General features: G+C 42.6%; 1 protein-coding gene across 1 annotated transcript in view; it reads left to right on the top strand.

Annotated features, from left to right (window-relative positions):
• The window catches only part of LOC306919903 (leucine zipper protein 2-like), a 168,440-nt gene that overhangs the window by 67,529 nt on the left and 76,716 nt on the right, over positions 1–24,195 (top strand). The gene's annotated exons all lie outside the window — the stretch shown is intronic.

Raw genomic sequence — 24,195 nt, 5'->3', positions numbered from 1 at the left:
CCAGGGAGAGTGGAGGAGCCCCAGGGAGAGTGGAGGAGCCCCAGGGAGAGTGGAGGAGCCCCAGGGAGAGTGGAGGAGAATCACTGCCCCAGGGAGAGTGGAGGAGCCCCAGGGAGAGTGGAGGAGCCCCAGGGAGAGTGGAGGAGAATCACTGCCCCAGGGAGAGTGGAGGAGCCCCAGGGAGAGTGGAGGAGAATCACTGCCCCAGGGAGAGTGGAGGAGAATCACTGCCCCAGGGAGAGTGGAGGAGCCCCAGGGAGAGTGGAGGAGAATCACTGCCCCAGGGAGAGTGGAGGAGCCCCAGGGAGAGTGGAGGAGCCCCAGGGAGAGTGGAGGAGAATCACTGCCCCAGGGAGAGTGGAGGAGCCCCAGGGAGAGTGGAGGAGCCCCAGGGAGAGTGGAGGAGAATCACTGCCCCAGGGAGAGTGGAGGAGCCCCAGGGAGAGTGGAGGAGCCCCAGGGAGAGTGGAGGAGAATCACTGCCCCAGGGAGAGTGGAGGAGCCCCAGGGAGAGTGGAGGAGCCCCAGGGAGAGTGGAGGAGAATCACTGCCCCAGGGAGAGTGGAGGAGCCCCAGGGAGAGTGGAGGAGCCCCAGGGAGAGTGGAGGAGAATCACTGCCCCAGGGAGAGTGGAGGAGCCCCAGGGAGAGTGGAGGAGCCCCAGGGAGAGTGGAGGAGCCCCAGGGAGAGTGGAGGAGCCCCAGGGAGAGTGGAGGAGAATCACTGCCCCAGGGAGAGTGGAGGAGCCCCAGGGAGAGTGGAGGAGCCCCAGGGAGAGTGGAGGAGCCCCAGGGAGAGTGGAGGAGAATCACTGCCCCAGGGAGAGTGGAGGAGCCCCAGGGAGAGTGGAGGAGCCCCAGGGAGAGTGGAGGAGCCCCAGGGAGAGTGGAGGAGCCCCAGGGAGAGTGGAGGAGCCCCAGGGAGAGTGGAGGAGAATCACTGCCCCAGGGAGAGTGGAGGAGCCCCAGGGAGAGTGGAGGAGAATCACTGCCCCAGGGAGAGTGGAGGAGCCCCAGGGAGAGTGGAGGAGAATCACTGCCCCAGGGAGAGTGGAGGAGCCCCAGGGAGAGTGGAGGAGAATCACTGCCCCAGGGAGAGTGGAGGAGCCCCAGGGAGAGTGGAGGAGAATCACTCAGATTAAGGACAATAACATTGCCCCAGGGAGAGTGGAGGAGAATCACTCAGATTAAGGACAATAACATTGCCCCAGGGAGAGTGGAGGAGAATCACTCAGATTAAGGACAATAACATTGCCCCAGGGAGAGTGGAGGAGAATCACTCAGATTAAGGACAACAACATTGCCCCAGGGAGAGTGGAGGAGCCCCAGGGAGAGTGGAGGAGAATCACTGCCCCAGGGAGAGTGGAGGAGCCCCAGGGAGAGTGGAGGAGAATCACTGCCCCAGGGAGAGTGGAGGAGCCCCAGGGAGAGTGGAGGAGAATCACTCAGATTAAGGACAATAACATTGCCCCAGGGAGAGTGGAGGAGAATCACTCAGATTAAGGACAATAACATTGCCCCAGGGAGAGTGGAGGAGAATCACTCAGATTAAGGACAATAACATTGCCCCAGGGAGAGTGGAGGAGAATCACTGCCCCAGGGAGAGTGGAGGAGCCCCAGGGAGAGTGGAGGAGAATCACTGCCCCAGGGAGAGTGGAGGAGCCCCAGGGAGAGTGGAGGAGAATCACTGCCCCAGGGAGAGTGGAGGAGCCCCAGGGAGAGTGGAGGAGAATCACTGCCCCAGGGAGAGTGGAGGAGCCCCAGGGAGAGTGGAGGAGAATCACTGCCCCAGGGAGAGTGGAGGAGAATCACTGCCCCAGGGAGAGTGGAGGAGAATCACTCAGATTAAGGACAACAACATTGCCCCAGGGAGAGTGGAGGAGAATCACTCAGATTAATGACAACAACATTGCCCCAGGGAGAGTGGAGGAGAATCACTGCCCCAGGGAGAGTGGAGGAGAATCACTGCCCCAGGGAGAGTGGAGGAGCCCCAGGGAGAGTGGAGGAGAATCACTCGGAGTGATTGATACGTTATTTATGAGGTGATGAGGTGCTAACATCTGTCCATGGCTGAGCGCCACGCTGCTGTAGTGGAGAGGTGACCTCTGTCCCACCTGGAACACAGATGACATTCTCTCTGAAAGATTCCAGGTTGCCACAGTTCCCTGTGGCAACCTGGAGCACCTGTGGGAGTCTGGTCCACTATACAGTTAGTTATTTCACCTGTTGCGTTCTAAGTCACTGTGACATTGTCTCCAGAATATGCTATAGTTATTATACTTGTTTCTAAGTACTTTACAGAGGATGTACTTTACAGAATATACCGTTTAGAATTCAGAAGGCAGGACAAAGCTCAGTAACAGCCCTGGTCAACTTGCTTGCCCATTTTACAGCTACAGCCAAGGTAATGCTATGCATGGCAGCAATACTTAGTGCCATGTTTTAACATCAGGTTGAAGCATTAACTCTTCTTTAGTGACCTAGAAAAGCTGCATCAGCCGCAGATAGAATCCTCACATGGACCTCAAGACATGATCCCATTACCGCCGTATTACACATTCTTCACCGGCTCCTCATAAGTGCTCAAATCGATTACAAATAGAAGTCCTGCTTCTACTAAAGTTGCAACGGCATTAAATGTTTTGCCTGGCAGTACATTCCTGATTTACTGACTCCCACCAGAGACCTCCTTTAACTCTCCGGTCACCAGAGACCTCCTTTAACTCTCCGGTCACCAGAGACCTCCTTTAACTCTCCGGTCACCAGAGACCTCCTTTAACTCTCCGGTCACCAGAGACCTCCTTTAACTCTCCGGTCACCAGAGACCTCCTTTAACTCTCCGGTCACCAGAGACCTCCTTTAACTCTCCGGTCACCAGAGAGCTCCTTTAACTCTCCGGTCACCAGAGACCTCCTTTAACTCTCCGGTCACCAGAGACCTCCTTTAACTCTCCGGTCACCAGAGACCTCCTTTAACTCTCCGGTCACCAGAGACCTCCTTTAACTCTCCGGTCACCAGAGACCTCCTTTAACTCTCCGGTCACCAGAGACCTCCTTTAACTCTCCGGTCACCAGAGACCTCCTTTAACTCTCCGGTCACCAGAGACCTCCTTTAACTCTCCGTCACCAGATGCATTTGTTTGAGCTGGTTGCAAAGAAGGGTAGCTAGGATGTTTTCATGGAAACCTCTCTCCTTTTGGGAGAGTTGGGACATCAAACATGATCTTTAGGTCACATGTCTAATAATAATAATAATGCATTTTATTTATAAAGTGCTTTACATTCTTAATTTCTTACAAATCTCAAAGTGCTACAAAGATTAAAAGCGAAAACATGGCAAAAGAAATAAAATAAAATACAATAAAAGAAGCGTAAGCAACATCATAAGCAGTAAAACATGTTTAGGGAAAAGCTTTCTTAAGTCTATTCTTCAAAGAGTCAGTGGACTGTGGTGCTCTCAGGTAAGGCTGTGTGGCAGAAGGCCCGGTCGCCCATGGTGCGGAGGTTGGTGTGGGGGACAGGGAGAGAGTTCCACAGACATGGGGCTGTGTGGCAGAAGGCCCGGTCGCCCATGGTGCGGAGGGAGAGAGTTCCACAGACAAGGGGCTGTGTGGCAGAAGGCCCGGTCGCCCATGGTGCGGAGGGAGAGAGTTCCACAGACAAGGGGCTGTGTGGCAGAAGGCCCGGTCGCCCATGGTGCGGAGGGAGAGCGTTCCACAGACAAGGGGCTGTGTGGCAGAAGGCCCGGTCGCCCATGGTGCGGAGGGAGAGAGTTCCACAGACAAGGGGCTGTGTGGCAGAAGGCCCGGTCGCCCATGGTGCGGAGGGAGAGCGTTCCACAGACAAGGGGCTGTGTGGCAGAAGGCCCGGTCGCCCATGGTGCGGAGGGAGAGAGTTCCACAGACAAGGGGCTGTGTGGCAGAAGGCCCGGTCGCCCATGGTGCGGAGGTTGGTGTGGGGGACAGGGAGAGAGTTCCACAGACATGGGGCTGTGTGGCAGAAGGCCAGGTCGCCCATGGTGCGGAGGTTGGTGTGGGGGACAGGGAGAGAGTTCCACAGACATGGGGCTGTGTGGCAGAAGGCCCGGTCGCCCATGGTGCGGAGGTTGGTGTGGGGGACAGGGAGAGAGTTCCACAGACATGGGGCTGTGTGGCAGAAGGCCCGGTCGCCCATGGTGCGGAGGGAGAGAGTTCCACAGACATGGGGCTGTGTGGCAGAAGGCCCGGTCGCCCATGGTGCGGAGGTTACATGGGGCTGTGTGGCAGAAGGCCCGGTCGCCCATGGGGCTGTGTGGCAGAAGGCCCGGTCGCCCATGGTGCGGAGGTTACAAGGGGCTGTGTGGCAGAAGGCCCGGTCGCCCATGGTGAGGAGATTGGTGTGGGGGACGGGCAGAAGATGGGTGTTGGAGGAGCGGAGGCTTCGAGTGGCGGGTTTAGGGGCGATGAGTTCTTTGAGGTAGGGGGGGGGGGGCATTTCCGTAGATGCACTGGTGTGTAAGAAGGGAGATCTTGTATTAAGTCCTGAAGGACTGAATACGGGTTAGGGTTTATTGCATTCTAGGGTCTGCTTCACTTCTCATCCTCCAGCCATTGCTTTTAACTTCTCTCTAGTCCTAATTAATAGGCTGTTGAGCTCCCCTTGCAAGTCACATTCAGACACACACTACACAGTGCGTGCGTGCGTGCGTGCGTGCGTGCGTGCGTGTTCACACACGCGATGTGCTACTACTCTTTGTAGTAGCTTACTAGGGTATGTGGAGTGCAGCACTTTATCATGTTGTGGCTGCTGTGCTCTTGCATGGTGTCAGGCAGTCATCTATGCAGTGTAATTTGAAACCCCTTGGGTTCTCACAGAACTTTTCTTAGGTCATAGTTTTCTAAATAAATCTTGTTGTGTGTCCTACATGTGTAATGTGTTAGTTCTACTGTACCTCGTTTTAACACATTGGCTGCCACTAAAGTCCTCCATCGCTAGTCGATGGAGTGCTGGCCGGATGCACAGAGCTATTATTTTGAAAACCCTCGCTTTCACTTCCCCCAAAAAGAACATCAGGAAGCAAAACGTTTTTTGCTACCAAAGGTTTGGTAGCAAAATCTACCAAACCTTTATTTCTCTTCAGAAGCGTTAATATTGTAACCGCTAGTTTAGTACGATCATTTAGTACGATCATGTTACTTAATGGAAGTGGTTTTACTTTTGAGCACAGTACTTGCCTGAGGAAATATGTGACCGGGTCTTTTTTTCATTTTTTTACAGATTATTAAAGTACAGAATGTAAGCTTTCATATGATGTATCATTCAATGAAATTGGAAAATATTTAAAGGAGATATGACCATTTTAAAATGATTGTGCCGTTTTACCCAAAGCTGAGAAAATCCCCTGAACGTTCACAACATTTCAACACCTAGAGCTGGCTAGCCTACCTTCACTTATAAATGTATACATTTAATTTGCCCAAATCAATAATCTGTTGGAATGAAAACTTTCTTCAACATTCAAGCTGTGTTAATATGAAAAAAAAACGAAAATAATTTTGCTAGACCTGGTCACATATAGCCAACTGTAGAGTACAGTACATATACAGTTGTTATTGCGTCTCAAAGCATAACAAAACATAGTAAAAGGTGCATATTTAAACAATAGGTTTGTGTGATTTATTTAGTGAGGTGCTTTGTTTTGGAGTGCAGTGGCCTTGTGGTTAGAGTGTCCGCCCTGAGACTGGGAGGTCGGGGTTCGATCCCTGGCCGGGTCATACCAAAGACTCTAAAAATGGGACCCAATTCCTCCCTGCTTGACACTCAGCATCAAGGTGTACTTGTACATCAAGCTGCCTCATGCTACAGAAACAGGAGATAGGCTCCTGCCCTATGGGCCTCATGGCTCGGCAAGGCTACTTACTTTTACTACTACTACTTTTGTTTTGGAGTTGCAGTTCTGCCTCATCTGTATTCAGATGGTGAAGTGATCCACGATGCAGAACCATGCTTCCCAGTCAGCTGCTGTATGTGGCATGTCAGCCACTTTGCTCCTTGGAATTCATTGACACCCTCCTCTCCTCTCCTCTCCTCTCCTCTCCTCTCCTCGGCATCGCTCCCGTATGCTTTTGGGTTTCCTACATTAGCATAAGAGCATCCCGCTGATTGTACAGTAATGACAATCACTGACCCCTAATGAGACCTTACAAGATAGTCTGTGGCAGAAAGGATGTGTCCATCCTGATGTGGGTCTGTCTACAGAGGTGCACTGATAATATACGTATAAGTTTGACTAAAACCATATGGATGCGTCTATGCATCCTCTGTACTGTATACTGTACAGGGCGGGAACCCCTTTTGGTGTTTTAACCCATTTAGGCCTGACGTCGAAATAAGAAAAACATTCGCTCTGAAAGAATATATATTCAAAGATGTGTGCCGCATTTTTTACGATTTTTCAAAAATAGCAGACCTACAAGCTCGTAGCGCGCCACTCGGTGCCACGCTATGAGCTTGTAGATCTGCTATTTTTCAATAGCTAAAGTAGAACAAAATGCTTAGTTAAAACACCAAAAGGGGTTACCGTCCAGAATGGGTTAACCAATTATTTTAAACTTTATCTATTGATAGATAGCAGATCTACAAGCTCATAGCGTGGCACCGAGTGCCGAGCTACGAGCTTGTAGATCTGCTATTTTTGAAAAAACGTTAACATGTGGTGCAAATCTTTGAATAGATTCTTTCACAATGAACGTTTTAACTCATACCTTTGCTTATGGGGCGTCCCCGAAACTACATATTTTCAGATGGGGGTCTGCGGCCAAATTCCGATAATTCTAGGGGTCCTTGACATGAAACAGGTTGAGTTCCACTGACATAGAAACATTTTTAGAAGCCTTTTTTTAATCTGCCTCATGGGTAAAATCCAGTCCAATGAAATAACTATTACCCGCAAAGTTTCATTTAGAAATGACTGTTTATAATGCAGTATTTGTCTGTGCTGAGTTAAAGATAGAACATGATGCCCGTGTCTCACCTCTCCGGACTATGAGAGCATTTTCATCCACATTCAGCTCCAAGATAGGCTATTACTATTTTCATATCCATTAATATTCATTCCCAGGTAGAGCTGTTTGAAAGAGACTGAAGGCATAAATGATGAAGCCATTCTAAACTGTCCCGCACCCTGAGGAAAAGTGGCTTTTCTCCCTCAACGAACATAATCAACTACCCGTTTATTCATCTGAGAAGCTATTATAGCAGGTCTATGAGAACAGAAGGGATTCAATGTGCAAGAGAAGCCTTTTCAATAGGACAAAATAGATGTGTTTCTAAAAGATACAGTGATACATTTGGCACAGCATCTTCCTGGCAGTTCATATAACTAAAACATCACACCAGTGTGAACTGAGTGGTGTAAGGTATTATATAGCCTGATCAGCTGTGGTCTGACGTAATGTCTGACGTAATGAAATCACAACCGTGTGAACTGGTACGAACAGACAGACAGACAGACAGACACGTAAACTAACAAAGCCAGTTGTAGGAGTGGTTTACACCACTCAAAAACATCACATGGATGCACCTGGGACGTATCCTCAGTGATGTATCCTGAGGTCAACGGGGTTTCACCTGGGACGTATCCTCAGTGATGTATCCTGAGGTCAACGGGGTTTCACCTGGGACGTATCCTCAGTGATGTATCCTGAGGTCAACTGGGTTTCACCTGGGACGTATCCTCAGTGATGTATCCTGAGGTCAACGGGGTTTCACCTGGGACGTATCCTCAGTGATGTATCCTGAGGTCAACGGGGTTTCACCTGGGACATATCCTCAGTGATGTATCCTGAGGTCAACGGGGTTTCACCTGGGACGTATCCTCAGTGATGTATCCTGAGGTCAACGGGGTTTCGGGTCTCTCAACATCATACCCCTCACTCAGGCGACCCAGCCGGGAGTGATCAAGTCCCGACTTACGTCCCAGTAGCTACCCTCAATCAGTCCCACTAGGGAAAAACCAGGGGCACACAATCCGTTGGAACCACTCCAGAACTACTCTGCCAGGGCTGGGAGGTACACTTCTGGCACATGGAGGGACTAGGCTCTGTGTGTTGTCTCCTGTCCGGGCCCCTCCTACGTCTCACCAGGTCCACTCCTGCTCTCACCAGGCTCAGGACCTGTGCGTTGATGACTATACTGTCTTATAATACTCTTGTAGAGAAATTGCTATTAAAAAACAGTGTTAATTGGGATATGTCTATGATTTTCATGTTGTCATATCTAGTAACCATCGTAGGAAAGCATGCAAAGCCGAGACTTAGTGTGATTTCAGAAGGGCCAGTGCATCGTTAGATGAACCAGCCGAGCAGTGACTTCAACACTCAGTGAAATTGTGTAAGACTGTTGTGGTCCACGTCCATGCCAAAAACATATTCTTAATTATGGTACAGATCAGTCAGGTTTAAAATAATATTATTAGAGCGTTGTTTGCTCATAGAAATGTATTGACAATAATAAGCTAATCTAAATATCTAATCTAACCCTAATAATATTACATGGATATTATTTAAAGTAGCATCCAACAAAAAAGCACTCAACTCTCAGTGCAGACCACATATGTCCACACATTCAGTAATTATTCTTAATTAAAGTAAAACCACTTCAACTTGGCCATGCTCATTTCATTCCTTGAAGAAAGGTCAATATTTGTCACCGAGCGAGTAAGACGAGCTGCACAATCTAATATAATTCATATTAACTAATATTTGGTTTAATTCATGAAATCCAAGAGGCTTAAAGGTTTAATCCAATGCTCCAGGTACTGATAAGATGTTTATGTATTTCATATGGCACCCATTAGTGCCAGGTATCTGCTTAACCTTCTAAAAGAGTAAATTCATATGCAGACTTATTTTCTATTCTTTTTTTAAGTGGTGCAACCACTTCCTTAAGTGACTATGTGTGTGGCTGGCTGGGTGGGTGGGTGGGTGGCTGGCTGGGTGGGTGCGTCTGAGCACGAAAACAGCATGGTTGTTTTTCACCACCTGTGCGCAACCTAACACACACACAAACACACACGCACATATTAACAGTATATATGGTGATTTCCGGTGTGCCAGTACAGTACAGTGACAGTACAGTGAAGGGTACAGTAGAGGGACCCCCACACGGTAACTCTGTCATTTCTCAACCGTTTCAGACGCGGGGCGGCTCGCTGGAATCGGGCCTGCACCCTGGGTCTGTCTGGTCTGTCTGGTCATGTGGGTCTGGAACTTACGTATTACAAATATTTTTTTTTAATTGAGCTACATAATACTTTCAATATATTGGTTTTGAGCATCAGGATTTTTTTTGAGTGTTGCTAACCACTCCTATAGACAACAATGTGTGTCCCTGGCTGGGTCCCTGGGTCCGAGCACGGAAATATCATTATAGCGTTTGTTCACCACCAAGTGTCACTGTTGCGCAGCCGCGCAGCCTCACACACACACACACACACACACACACACACACACACACACACACACACACACACACACACACACACACACACACACACACACACACACACACACACACACACACACACACACACACACACACACACACACACCTCATTTCAGACGGGTCTCATTTTTAAATAAAATATGTTCTCTAAACCATATGCTCTATTTACTGCTGTAGTAAATGGAGTGTTGATAATAGGTGGACATATATACCAGGCAGGTTATACAAAAAGAGAGGGTCCAGGCAATGTCCTTTGTTTCTAATTTAGAGTTTATTACAGGACATCAATAACCATTCCGAAATCATGACTAAACAGGAAAAATGTTCTCTGAGAAGCAAAGTACGGAGGAAAGTGAGGTGCTTATATACGGGGTGTCCCTTCACACGCACTAAATGCATGTGAACCATGTGCGTGTGTGTGCGTGTGAGTGCGGGTATGTGTCTGTGAGTGAGTGAATGACAGAGTGTGTGTGTGTGTGTGAGTTTCTCGCCTATATGGTGTGTGTGAATAATCCATCTCAGCAATATAAAAGAACTTAGACAAAGGCAGTGCGAGACCTATTGATAGGTGTTCGAACGGATCTGGGAACCGTCTGACCTCTTTGACCTATTCATTCGGGCCTCGCATCAGTGGCTCCTCCAAAGCTCAAACCACGTCTCCAAGAGACTCACTTTTTAAACATGGACTATGTGAACCTACATCTAAACACCTCCTTACTATGTAATGTGAAATACATGGCATAACATAACATTGTGATGTGGATGCAATCCAGGTGTTTCTGCAGTATGTGTATTTGTGACTTGGTATAACGACATGTTGCCTATACATCACATCAGAGCAGGCATATTTGTCTCAACAAAGGGAAGGAGAAAAGGGGTAACACATAGCCTCTCAGGCTGTCTAGAGTTCTACGGGATATAGACTACATAATATTAAGTATATTATGTGTATATGGGGTATCAATATACTACACTGCGTTCAGAGTAGATTCAAGATGATTATTTTTTAGATCCCACACAATAGAATGAAATATTAGAATATATATTTGTAAGTCAGTCTTGTATCTCAGTATGTCAATAGTCTTGTATCTCAGTATGTAGGCTTAGCTTGTATCTCAGTATGTCAATAGTCTTGTATCTCAGTATGTAGGCTTAGCTTGTATCTCAGTATGTCAATAGTCTTGTATCTCAGTATGTCAATAGTCTTGTATCTCAGTATGTAGGCTTAGCTTGTATCTCAGTATGTCAATAGTCTTGTATCTCAGTATGTCAATAGTCTTGTATCTCAGTATGTCAATAGTCTTGTATCTCAGTATGTCAATAGTCTTGTATCTCAGTATGTCAATAGTCTTGTATCTCAGTATGTCAATAGTCTTGTATCTCAGTATGTCAATAGTCTTGTATCTCAGTATGTCAATAGTCTTGTATCTCAGTATGTCAATAGTCTTGTATCTCAGTATATCAATAGTCTTGTATCTCAGTATATCAATAGTCTTGTATCTCAGTATATCAATAGTCTTGTATCTCAGTATGTCAATAGTCTTGTATCTCAGTATGTCAATAGTCTTGTATCTCAGTATGTCAATAGTCTTGTATCTCAGTATGTCAATAGTCTTGTATCTCAGTATGTCAATAGTCTTGTATCTCAGTATGTCAATAGTCTTGTATCTCAGTATATCAATAGTCTTGTATCTCAGTATATCAATAGTCTTGTATCTCAGTATATCAATAGTCTTGTATCTCAGTATGTCAATAGTCTTGTATCTCAGTATGTCAATAGTCTTGTATCTCAGTATGTCAATAGTCTTGTATCTCAGTATGTCAATAGTCTTGTATCTCAGTATGTCAATAGTCTTGTATCTCAGTATGTCAATAGTCTTGGACAGTTAGTTGCTTAGATTCCATGTAAGATGCTTCCCTCATGGTTGATGCTTTCAATGTACCAGCAGTCCAGCACTGCACCAGCAGAACACTAATGATACCAGCAGTCCAGCACTGCACCAGCAGAACACTAATGTACCAGCAGTCCAGCACTGCACCAGCAGAACACTAATGATACCAGCAGTCCACCACTGCACCAGCAGAACACTAATGTACCAGCAGTCCATCACTGCACCAACAGAACATTAATGTACCAGCAGTCCAGCACTGCACCAGCAGAACACTAATGTACCAGCAGTCCATCACTGCACCAACAGAACACTAATGATACCAGCAGTCCACCACTGCACCAACAGAACACTAATGTACCAGCAGTCCATCACTGCACCAACAGAACACTAATGATACCAGCAGTCCATCACTGCACCAACAGAACACTAATGATACCAGCAGTCCATCACTGCACCAGCAGAACACTAATGATACCAGCAGTCCACCACTGCACCAGCAGAACACTAATGTACCAGCAGTCCATCACTGCACCAACAGAACATTAATGTACCAGCAGTCCAGCACTGCACCAGCAGAACACTAATGTACCAGCAGTCCATCACTGCACCAACAGAACACTAATGATACCAGCAGTCCATCACTGCACCAACAGAACACTAATGATACCAGCAGTCCACCACTGCACCAGCAGAACACTAATGATACCAGCAGTCCAGCACTGCACCAGCAGAACACTAATGATACCAGCAGTCCAGCACTGCACCAGCAGAACACTAATGATACCAGCAGAACACTAATGATACCAGCAGTCCAGCACTGCACCAGCAGAACACTAATGATACCAGCAGTCCATCACTGCACCAGCAGAACACTAATGATACCAGCAGTCCAGCACTGCACCAGCAGAACACTAATGATACCAGCAGTCCATCACTGCACCAGCAGAACACTAATGATACCAGCAGTCCAGCACTGCACCAGCAGAACACTAATGATACCAGCAGTCCATCACTGCACCAGCAGAACACTAATGATACCAGCAGTCCAGCACTGCACCAGCAGAACACTAATGATACCAGCAGTCCACCACTGCACCAACAGAACACTAATGATACCAGCAGTCCAGCACTGCACCAGCAGAACACTAATGAATGTGATGGAAAAGCTTGATTAAGGATTGTATTAAGGGACTAGTGAAGTGGTAAATGGGTTTGGCATATAACGGCAGAAAACAAACTACTGAGCTTCCTCCGAGGTAAAGCTCCTGACAGACAGCCTGATTGACTCGATGGAAACACCAGGTTAAAATAGTGAAGTTCCTGCTCCAGATTGATATTACAAACCAGAGAGGATCTCATCTAAATCACAGTGGGGACCAACAAGAGTACAGTAGTTTACCACATCCCAATAGCATCCCTATTCTGTAAATGTCATCATGGGGTGACAGTGGCTCAGGGAGTAGAGCGGCCTCTTGGAAATCGCGGTTTGATTCCCCCGACAATCCTGGCTTAAGATCCTTGAGCAAGACAATGAACCCCTAACTGCTCCTGATGAGCATTTTGAAGAGCAGTTATGTGCCCGCATTGCTTTTTAAATTATGAAGTCGTTATAGAAAATGACAAGACAAACATTCACATAAAAATTAGCAGACAGACAAGGTCAAAAATGTGTTGCAGCAGGAAAAGGGAGGTGGCCAAGTACGGACCACGCATGGGACCCTGGTCAATGAGGTATAAGGGGTTTATGACTGGGTAATGAATTAGTAATCAAGTCACATCCATCATCCAGTTCCAAATTATCATCCCTACTTTCTCCTTCCTTCCATTTTTGCACCTCGATAAACTAGGTCAAAGAGGATACAAGCATAAAGTCTGCCCGCCATGATTTATTTCTCAAACAGAAATCAAAGTGCCAGTCGTTGGTTGGACCTTTCAGCTTCCTTAGTTGTGGTTGGTTGTACAGCATCTGTATGTATGTGTGCTGGTTGTACAGCATCTGTAATGTGTGCTGGTTGTACAGCATCTGTATGTGTGTGTGCTGGGCAGTCATCAGTATGTGTGCTGGACAGTCAGTCAGTCTGTATGTGTGCTGGGCAGTCAGTCAGTCTGTATGTGTGCTGGACAGTCAGTCAGTCTGTATGTGTGCTGGACAGTCAGTCAGTCTGTATGTGTGCTGGGCAGTCAGTCAGTCTGTATGTGTGCTGGACAGTCAGTCAGTCTGTATGTGTGCTGGACAGTCAGTCAGTCTGTATGTGTGCTGGGCAGTCAGTCAGTCTGCATGTGTGCTGGACAGTCAGTCAGTCTGTATGTGTGCTGGACAGTAAGTCAGTCTGTATGTGTGCTGGACAGTAAGTCAGTCTGTATGTGTGCTGTATCTGTGCTGGACAGTCAGTATGTGTGCTGGACAGTAAGTCAGTTTGTTGGTTGTACAGCATCAGTATGTGTGCTGGACAGTAAGTCAGTTTGTTGGTTGTACAGCATCTGTATGTGTGCTGGACAGTAAGTCAGTTTGTTGGTTGTACAGCATCTGTATGTGTGCTGGACAGTCAGTCAGTTTTGGAAGGAGCTAAAGCTGCATCTCACCATTAGCTGTGTTTTTACACATCCTGTCTTTCCACTGCATCAGAAAGGACACAATACTGTATTTCCAACCTCAGCTTCACACACACACACACACACACACACACACACACACACACACACACACACACACACACACACACACACACACACACACAGTCACACACACACACACACACACACAGTCACACACACACACACACACACACACACACACACACAGTCACACACACACACCCTTTTAAAGTTTCCGTGCATGTGCTACTGTATATTCACACTCAGGTTGGCTTGCGGCTTGAGTGTAAAACAGCACATTTCCCCATAAGCACTTTCAGTTTTCTTATTATTTCTTTACAGCAGCACTGGCAACAAAACAGGATGAGTGGTTCAGTCGTCAAATCTTTGGCAGGTATGGTCCTCCCACGTGGCAGGTATGGTCCTCCCACGTGGCAGGTATGGTCCTCCCAGGTGGTCCTCCCAGGTGGTCCTCCCAGGTATGGTCCTCCCAGGTATGGTCCTCCCAGGTGGTCCTCCCAGGTGGTCCTCCCAGGTGTGGTCCTCCCACGTGGCAGGTATGGTCCTCCCAGGTGGTCCTCCCAGGTATGGTCCTCCCAGGTATGGTCCTCCCAGGTGGTCCTCCCAGGTATGGTCCTCCCAGGTATGGTCCTCCCACGTGGCAGAGACTGCTTTATCTTCTGCAGGTATGGTCCTCCCACGTGGCAGAGACTGCTTTATCTTCAGGTATGGTCCTCCCAGGTGGCAGAGACTGCTTTATCTTCAGGTATGGTCCTCCCACGTGGCAGAGACTGCTTTATCTTCTGCAGGTATGGTCCTCCCACGTGGCAGAGACTGGTATGGTCCTCCCACGTGGCAGAGACTGCTTTATCTTCAGGTATGGTCCTCCCACGTGGCAGAGACTGCTTTATCTTCTGCAGGTATGGTCCTCCCAGGTGGCAGAGACTGCTTTATCTTCTGGTATGGTCCTCCCACGTGGCAGAGACTGCTTTATCTTCTGCAGGTATGGTCCTCCCACGTGGCAGAGACTGCTTTATCTTCTGCAGGTATGGTCCTCCCAGGTGGCAGAGACTGCTTTATCTTCAGGTATGGTCCTCCCACGTGGCAGAGACTGCTTTATCTTCTGCAGGTATGGTCCTCCCACGTGGCAGAGACTGCTTTATCTTCTGCAGGTATGGTCCTCCCACGTGGCAGAGACTGCTTTATCTTCTGCAGGTATGGTCCTCCCACGTGGCAGAGACTGCTTTATCTTCTGCAGGTATGGTCCTCCCACGTGGCAGAGACTGCTTTATCTTCTGCAGCAATGCTGGTAAATATTGGTGGTTGGATATTACTCAAATTGAGAAGGAAAAAAAAGAAAAAGAAAAAGTATCCACCAGGATAATAGCGTTTGTGATGTTTGGACACAGATCTGTGTTGAACACTGACTGTAGTGTATACCAATTTACGTGATGTATGGATAAAATCTGTAAGAGTAATGTAAATAAATGTGTTTAGCAGAAATTGGCCTCATGATGGCTCTATAACAGGCAGATATGGAAAATGCAGGGCAAATGTTATTCCTTGGCCTCTAGGGACAGGGAAAGTTGTACACAGATCGTTGCAGTTATAGGTGAAAACATAAATTGGCCTGTTATAGCACCAAGTCCATGAGGCTGATTTGGTTTTTATTAAGTGGCATTTCTTCCTCTGCCTAGTGGGAATTTGCGTGCATAATTTAATGGAAATCGCACGCTGTGTTAAGATTTGAGGTATTTTGTTCAAAACGGACCAATTCTGCAAACTTTGGAAGGCAATCATAGCCAAAGGGGATTGAATATGGGGAGGCACCGCGGACAGGTCCACGTTGATCACATGACTATAGAGATAAATGGTAAATGGTGCATTTATATAGCGCCTTTATCCAAGTCGCTTTACATAGATTGTGCATTACATTCCCATGGCGGAAGCCATGCAAGGTACCAACCAGCACATCGGGAGCAATTTGGGGTTCAGTGTCTTGCCCAAGGACACTTCGACATGTAGACAGGAGGAGCCGGGATTCGAACCGCCGACCCATGGATCATTGCCGGAGTTTAGCTGGTAACGGACGGACGGACACACACACGACACACACGGACGGACAGGGTGCAAAAATACTCTCTCCCCATGCCTTCGGCCTGGTGGAGACAAAAAGTCTCACATTCAGTCCAGTTTGATCAAACACGCTATGCTGAAGGCTGAAGCACACTGGCATGCTGTGAGACATGCCATGGAATTCTGTGACAACCACATTATTGCAATATACTGTACAAATATACAAAAAGTTATTGTGCACTCATTTCTCAATAGACGCACATTCTATTCTCTTTTGTCTCTATGTTTTTGAGTGTTACATGTGATAGTATATTTAGCATGGATTTGAATGTGTGGTCCTTCTGTCATTTCCATTGTCATGATGGGCATCTGTGTATGTTTGCATCCTTGATTAAGGATTGACGGTATTATGAGTACCAGCTGTGTCACTGGACAGCTGACACAGCCGCGACATGTATACGCAGGTGCTTGTTTGTGAATCTGATGAAGAGCCGTGAGCCTCGAAACGTCATGTCCACGGTGGTGTAAGGAACTGTAATACATGTTAAGCTTTGGAGCTTATTCCAGTGTGTGCAGACCTTATTTTCTTCTCTATTATTTACCTCAGCCCGGCCGGCACCTGGCGTTTAGTTAGTGGATGTAGGTGCTCTATTGTGTGTTTCTGGATTTGAGATTTTTACTGAATTGGGCACAAACAATTTTAAAACCACTGCATCAGCTTCCCTGTCTACACCCAGACATTATTTTTCAATGGATTCTGGTAGTATTGGTTTGGTATAGGTTTAGGTATAGTTTTACTGAGGTTAAGGTTCGGGTTATTGTTAGGTTTAGGTATAGTTTTACTGAGGTTAAGGTTAGCGTTAGGTTTAGGCTGTCAATCACAGCAACTGGCCAATCCCAGCGTGTCCTGGCACAACCCGTGTAGGCTTTGGTATGACGCACCAACATCTACTCCCCAGAAAGCCGCCATTTTCAAGATGGCGTCCCAGATGGAGCTTAAAAGGGCTATATCTCAAATGGGAAAAATATTGCGAAGTATTTTTCAACTGATTCTGGTACCTCTGGACATGCTTAAGATCATACTACAAATGTAGGAAAATATACCTCCCGAAAAGGCGTCTTTTCCAAGATGGCGTTCAAAATGGCAGCCGGCCAAGCTTAACATGGCTAAACTGTATATGCCACCAACTTGCCTCCCCTCCACCAGCAGGTGAGGTGAGGTCAGACGTTGCATAGAAGCATATTCCAGCCAGGCTTTGAGGGGAATGGCAGACGATGTCTTTCCCTTTCCCTCCATGCTCCGGGTACCGGACCAATGGCAGTGGCCATGAGCCTCACCTCTGATCCGACGAGGAAGAGGCTCACATCTTCAGATGCCACAACGCTACCGCTGTTCTCCTCCTCGCCTGAAGAGCGAGGAGGGGACAGGCCGAGGTCAAGACTCAAGAAGAGTAAATGACCTACAGTACCAGGCCCATTCATTAATATTCATTGAGTGTATAGATATATAGCTTTAGTCTGTATATTAATTCATACAGGCTACTACATACTGTTGATAGGCCATACTGTATTCATTTCAAACACAGAGATGATAGACAAATTATTCACTGTTCATTCAGTCACTGACTGTACATGTCGACTCATTCAGAGATAAAGACAAGTGAAGTGGAAGGCAGCTCAGTATTTTATTTTCATTATTTTGGATCTCTACGTCGTCCACAACTCCTATAGGCCTATATTCGCTTCATGCAGTCTCTATTTGAGCGAGGCTTCGCGGCCCCAAACACTTGTATTGGTTGAGATCTACACGCTATTATTTATTGGTTATTTTTGATTGATTGGTTGCAACGCAATGACCAACGCTCCAATTCACGACAGTTATTGGCAGAACAAGAGCTGAAGTGGATGTTTTTCCCCGGTTGGATGAAATACAGTAGTTGTGCATTCTACAGGTTGCATCATTACCCTGATACTGTACAGTACAGTATGTTAATGTGATCGAGCTGGTGGATGAGAGATTGTCTTCAGCTACATGCACAGTGGTGTAGTCAAATCGTCAGTGTTAATGTAACTCTCAGGGTGCACAAATAGGCCGTTAACACTCGTACAGTGTGGAAAAGAAAATAATTGCACTGATAATCCGAGGTGTAGTAATTGGCATCCACTTATGCATGAAAATGCCTGCAAGTAGTTTTTGAATTATTCATCCAACATGCTAAGCATTATTATTATAATTATTCATCCAACATGCTAAGCATTATTATTATTATAATTATTCATCCAACATGCTAAGCATTATTATTATAATTATTCATCCAACATGCTAAGCATTATTATTATTATAATTATTCATCCAACATGCTAAGCATTATTATTATTATAATTATTCATCCAACATGCTAAGCATTATTATTATTATAATTATTCATCCAACATGCTAAGCATTATTATTATTATAATTATTCATCCAACATGCTAAGCATTATTATTATTATAATTATTCATCCAACATGCTAAGCATTATTATTATTATAATTATTCATCCAACATGCTAAGCATTATTATTATTCATCCAACATGCTAAGCATTATTATTATTATAATTATTCATCCAACATGCTAAGCATTATTATTATTATAATTATTCATCCAACATGCTAAGCATTATTATTATTATAATTATTCATCCAACATGCTAAGCATTATTATTATTATAATTATTCATCCAACATGCTAAGCATTATTATTATTATAATTATTCATCCAACATGCTAAGCATTATTATTATTATTATTATTCATCCAACATGCTAAGCATTATTATTATTATAATGATTCATCCAACATGCTAAGCATTATTATTATTATTATTATTCATCCAACATGCTAAGCATTATTATTATTATAATTATTCATCCAACATGCTAAGCATTATTATTATTATAATTATTCATCCAACATGCTAAGCATTATTATTATTATAATTATTCATCCAACATGCTAAGCATTATTATTATTATAATTATTCATCCAACATGCTAAGCATTATTATTATTATAATTATTCATCCAACATGCTAAGCATTATTATTATTATAATTATTCATCCAACATGCTAAGCATTATTATTATTATAATTATTCATCCAACATGCTAAGCATTATTATTATTATAATTATTCATCCAACATGCTAAACATTATTATTATTATAATTATTCATCCAACATGCTAAGCATTATTATTATTATAATTATTCATCCAACATGCTAAACATTATTATTATTATAATTATTCATCCAACATGCTAAGCATTATTATTATTATTCATCCAACATGCTAAGCATTATTATTATTATAATTATTCATCCAACATGCTAAACATTATTATTATTATAATTATTCATCCAACATGCTAAGCATTATTATTATTATAATTATTCATCCAACATGCTAAGCATTATTATTATTATAATTATTCATCCAACATGCTAAGCATTATTATTATTATAATTATTCATCCAACATGCTAAGCATTATTATTATTATAATTATTCATCCAACATGCTAAGCATTATTATTATTATAATTATTCATCCAACATTCTAAGCATTATTATTATTATAATTATTCATCCAACATGCTAAGCATTATTATTATTATAATTATTCATCCAACATGCTAAGCATTATTATTATTATAATTATTCATCCAACATGCTAAGCATTATTATTATTATAATTATTCATCCAACATGCTAAGCATTATTATTATTATAATTATTCATCCAACATGCTAAGCATTATTATTATTATAATTATTCATCCAACATGCTAAGCATTATTATTATTATAATTATTCATCCAACATTCTAAGCATTATTATTATTATAATTATTCATCCAACATGCTAAGCATTATTATTATTATAATTATTCATCCAACATGCTAAGCATTATTATTATTATAATTATTCATCCAACATGCTAAGCATTATTATTATTATAATTATTCATCCAACATGCTAAGCATTATTATTATTATAATTATTCATCCAACATGCTAAGCATTATTATTATTATAATTATTCATCCAACATGCTAAGCATTATTATTATTATAATTATTCATCCAACATGCTAAGCATTATTATTATTATAATTATTCATCCAACATGCTAAGCATTATTATTATTATAATTATTCATCCAACATGCTAAGCATTATTATTATTATAATTATTCATCCAACATTCTAAGCATTATTATTATTATAATTATTCATCCAACATGCTAAGCATTATTATTATTATAATTATTCATCCAACATGCTAAGCATTATTATTATTATAATTATTCATCCAACATGCTAAGCATTATTATTATTATAATTATTCATCCAACATGCTAAGCATTATTATTATTATAATTATTCATCCAACATGCTAAGCATTATTATTATTATAATTATTCATCCAACATGCTAAGCATTATTATTATTATAATTATTCATCCAACATGCTAAGCATTATTATTATTATAATTATTCATCCAACATGCTAAGCATTATTATTATTATAATTATTCATCCAACATGCTAAGCATTATTATTATTATAATTATTCATCCAACATGCTAAGCATTATTATTATTATAATTATTCATCCAACATTCTAAGCATTATTATTATTATAATTATTCATCCAACATGCTAAGCATTATTATTATTATAATTATTCATCCAACATGCTAAGCATTATTATTATTATAATTATTCATCCAACATGCTAAGCATTATTATTATTATAATTATTCATCCAACATGCTAAGCATTATTATTATTATAATTATTCATCCAACATGCTAAGCATTATTATTATTATAATTATTCATCCAACATGCTAAGCATTATTATTATTATAATTATTCATCCAACATGCTAAGCATTATTATTATTATAATTATTCATCCAACATGCTAAGCATTATTATTATTATAATTATTCATCCAACATTCTAAGCATTATTATTATTATAATTATTCATCCAACATGCTAAGCATTATTATTATTATAATTATTCATCCAACATGCTAAGCATTATTATTATTATAATTATTCATCCAACATGCTAAGCATTATTATTATTATAATTATTCATCCAACATGCTAAGCATTATTATTATTATAATTATTCATCCAACATGCTAAGCATTATTATTATTATAATTATTCATCCAACATGCTAAGCATTATTATTATTATAATTATTCATCCAACATGCTAAGCATTATTATTATTATAATTATTCATCCAACATGCTAAGCATTATTATTATTATAATTATTCATCCAACATGCTAAGCATTATTATTATTATAATTATTCATCCAACATGCTAAGCATTATTATTATTATAATTATTCATCCAACATGCTAAGCATTATTATTATTATAATTATTCATCCAACATGCTAAGCATTATTATTATTATAATTATTCATCCAACATGCTAAGCATTATTATTATTATAATTATTCATCCAACATGCTAAGCATTATTATTATTATAATTATTCATCCAACATGCTAAGCATTATTATTATTATAATTATTCATCCAACATTCTAAGCATTATTATTATTATAATTATTCATCCAACATGCTAAGCATTATTATTATTATAATTATTCATCCAACATGCTAAGCATTATTATTATTATAATTATTCATCCAACATGCTAAGCATTATTATTATTATAATTATTCATCCAACATGCTAAGCATTATTATTATTATAATTATTCATCCAACATGCTAAGCATTATTATTATTATAATTATTCATCCAACATGCTAAGCATTATTATTATTATAATTATTCATCCAACATGCTAAGCATTATTATTATTATAATTATTCATCCAACATGCTAAGCATTATTATTATTATAATTATTCATCCAACATGCTAAGCATTATTATTATTATAATTATTCATCCAACATGCTAAGCATTATTATTATTATAATTATTCATCCAACATTCTAAGCATTATTATTATTATAATTATTCATCCAACATGCTAAGCATTATTATTATTATAATTATTCATCCAACATGCTAAGCATTATTATTATTATAATTATTCATCCAACATGCTAAGCATTATTATTATTATAATTATTCATCCAACATGCTAAGCATTATTATTATTATAATTATTCATCCAACATGCTAAGCATTATTATTATTATAATTATTCATCCAACATGCTAAGCATTATTATTATTATAATTATTCATCCAACATGCTAAGCATTATTATTATTATAATTATTCATCCAACATTCTAAGCATCTCTATTCCAACGGCTTTAATAATGACCCTCCTGTGGTGGATAATTACATCATTTAAATGACGGACAAATGAGGTCAGAATAAAGCAGCACAAGCAGGTTATTTCAGGTAAGACATGTTCCACTGTCAGCCTGCCAACACATTCAAATACTGTATTCAAATACTCCACGCACGCGCGCATGCACACGCACACACACACACACACACACACACACACACACACACACACACACACACACACACACACACACACACACACACACACACACACACACACACACACACACACACACACACACACACACACGCGCACGCACACACACACAATACGAGATACAATACAAGGACACAAATGTTTACATGGTGCTGTAAAAATGTACAGTCAGCTAATCTTGGACAATGCCCACACACGACTTTGCCATATTTTGCGGTTACCAATAATAGAAGAGATTGCACAGAATTGTGCAAGCCTGATTTGGAGCCTTCGTTGACAACAACATCTGGTGTATCAGCAGAGAGATGTGCAAAGACTGAACATCTGGTGTATCAGCAGAGAGATGTGCAAAGACTGAACAGGTCATTCATTATAGTTTCCCTGTGTGATCGGGTGCATCCTAATGAATAAATGAGTCATTCTCTCAGTCTCTTGTCCCACAGCTCTGTCAATTTCATTCCTAGAAACAAAAGACAGAGAGTGATCAGAGCTGAGTGCAATTGGTTTACACTAGGGAATAGGGATGTCCCGACTCCCGATACACTTTTTTCGTTCCCGATCCGATCCCGCTACCACAGTTTGCCGATACCGAATACCGATACCAGTATTGTGATCTTGTGTTGTGTCTATACCCAGCAAGCACGGTCAGGACCTGGACGAATTAGTGTCGTCTCTATATTGTCCTAAAACACGTGTAAAACTCGTGCAACACGTGCAAAAATTGTGCAACACGTGCAAAACGCAGCTGCCCGTCTGCTCACCAGTACACGCTCCAGAGACCACATTACGCCCGTCCTCCACGACCTACACTGGCTCCCCGTCAAACAAAGAATTCACTGCAAAATCCTGCTCACCACCTACAAGGCAAAGGGCATGTGTTTTGTGATACTTGCAACAGGGCAAGTTGAAGAGGACGAGGAAATTGAGAGGAGGAGGAGGATGAGGAGGAGGATGATGATGCACAGAGGAGGAGGGTTGAGTCATCTGAATCTGATGATTCAGAAACCAGTGACACAGAATGCTCTGACACATGTGTTTTGTGTCTGTAAAAATTACAGCCCCCAAATAGATTGCTTTCCTATTCAAAAGTAATGTTTTCACTCTACTGGATGGCAGCCATCTTGAATTTCGGGGCCAAAACGAGGTCTTATGAAAATTGGGTCAGATTTGGAATCCTCATGGTTGACTTCTATGGAAAAGTGTCTTCATACATGATTCTAGGTCATCTAGATCAAAAGTTAATTTTTGGCTATGGCGCCAGACGCCATTTTGAATTTGGCCCTCTAGCGAAAAATGCCGGGATTTTTGCGAGGGACCTGGGGGCTAAATCTTTCATAAAGGGTCCATAGAGGTCAAATCAAACCATCCTTCCCAGAGGATGGTCACAGAATCTTAGTCTGTGACCCTACAAAGCTCTCAATAACATGGCTCCCCCCTACCTCTCCGATCTTCTCGAACCATATGTCCCTCATCAGGTACAGTGAAGCCAACCTCCTGAAGGTCCGCAAGGCCAAGTACCGCACTTGGGGGGACAGGGCCTTCTACGTTTCGGCCCCAACAACCTCATTCAAAACCTCACTCAAAACCTTTCAGG

The sequence above is a fragment of the Electrona antarctica genome (assembly GCF_951216825.1).
Source record: "Electrona antarctica genome assembly, chromosome: 3".
Taxonomy (NCBI): Eukaryota; Metazoa; Chordata; class Actinopteri; order Myctophiformes; family Myctophidae; genus Electrona; species Electrona antarctica.
Note: the sequence above shows the minus strand (reverse complement) of the source record. Positions and strands in the feature narration are given on the sequence as shown.